This window comes from Limulus polyphemus, unplaced genomic scaffold (assembly GCF_000517525.1).
Source record: "Limulus polyphemus unplaced genomic scaffold, Limulus_polyphemus-2.1.2 Scaffold4104, whole genome shotgun sequence".
NCBI lineage: Eukaryota > Metazoa > Arthropoda > Merostomata > Xiphosura > Limulidae > Limulus > Limulus polyphemus.
The window spans coordinates 104,198-105,818 of record NW_013669714.1 but is presented as its reverse complement, the minus strand read 5'-3'; the positions used below and the strand labels follow the sequence as shown (position 1 = coordinate 105,818).

Here is a 1,621-nt window from a genome sequence, read left to right as displayed (position 1 = left end):
ATTTGTTGTGGTAATGTTGCTAATAAAACGTAGTACATTTTATGATTTATTGTGGTAATGTTGCTAATAAAACGTAGTACATTTCATGTTTTATTGTGGTAATGTTGCTAATAAAACGTAGTACATTTCATGTTTTATTGTGGTAATGTTGCTAATAAAACATAGTACTTTTCATGTTTTATTGTGGTAATGTTGCTAATAAAACATAGTACATTTCAAGCATTACTGATAAAACTGCTAGCAAAATATTATATTCAGGTATTGTTGGTTAGGTTGTTCATGCTAGAAAAGTAACACATTTCAGATATTCTTAATAAGGTTTCTAATAAAACCTAGCACATTTCAGATTGTTGGTAGAACTGCTAATGAAACCTAACAAATTTCAGATATTGTTAATTTAGTGAGTTTGGCAAATAAATGGCAGATAGGTTTTACTTATAATAAATGCAAGATAATGCATGTGGGTTATAAAAAATTGAATTATAAGTATAATTAGGATGGGAATAGCCTTAATAGTATTATAAAGGAAAGGGATCTTGGTGTAATAATCGATCAGTCTCTAAAGCCATCCAAGTAGTGACCTGTTGCTCGTGGTAGGGCAAATAGGATTTTATGTTGTATCTACAGAGATATTGAATACAAGTCTAAAGAGGTTATGATTTCATTGTACAGGTCACTGGTTAGGCCATATTTGGAATATTGTGTTCAGTCTTGGGCTCCTTGCCTTAGTAAAGACATTGAATTGTTGGAAAGGGTTCAGAAAAGGGTTACTAGAATGGTGCCTGGGATAAAGGCACACAACAAGAAGCTAAAATCTCTCAAATTGTTTTCTCTTGAAAAAAGAAGAGTTAGGGAAGATTTGATTGAAGTGCTTAAGATTGTAAAGGGAATTGATAGTGTTGATGCATCATCTTTTTTCATATTTAACAGTGAGAACAGTAGGACTAGGGGACATAAATATAAATTTTGGTAGGGTAGGAGTCGTCTTCAGCAAAGACAGTTGCATTTTTATAACAGGGTGGTTGGCCTTTGGAATGGGTTACCTTCAGATGTTGTAGAGGCAATAAAGTTAAGCGAGTTTAAGAAAAAGCTTGATAAGTATATGAATGATAAGGTCTGGCTTTAAGATTTTTTAAATATTATTTTAATTTAGTTTAGAGGATGGAACAGCCGAGAAGGACCAATAGGTTCCATGTTGTCCCAATACTTAGTGTTATGTCATATAACAGTGATATCCACTTTATCATATCTTTATGAATGGGCTGTATAGAAGATAAAGTAAAATTTGAATACAGATTACTGTTTCAATAGTGTTTTTTTGGAGTATATTACTACTCTAATAGTGTGTTTAGGTAGTGAGAGGTTTGTTTTTGTGAATTTTTCTACAGTAGGTGTTTGTGACTTGTTGACGGTAAAGCTAACGATGATTGAGCAGCACGCCCTGCACTTGTTTCAAATCAATATATACATTCTGAACTAAATATATTGTTACGTCTCCGTTTGTTAATTAATTTTCCGTAAATTCGTGCCGACCAAACTTTAGCGACACAAGTCCTTTCTTAAATAAAACTGGTTTATTATTTCTAAATATAACTTTGCGATACACTTAATTTCAACAGTC

At 32.3% G+C, this 1,621-nt stretch overlaps 1 protein-coding gene across 1 annotated transcript in view; it reads left to right on the top strand.

Annotated features, from left to right (window-relative positions):
* Positions 1–1,621, top strand: part of LOC111088601 (macrophage mannose receptor 1-like) — a 9,537-nt gene that overhangs the window by 1,906 nt on the left and 6,010 nt on the right. The window lies entirely within an intron of this gene.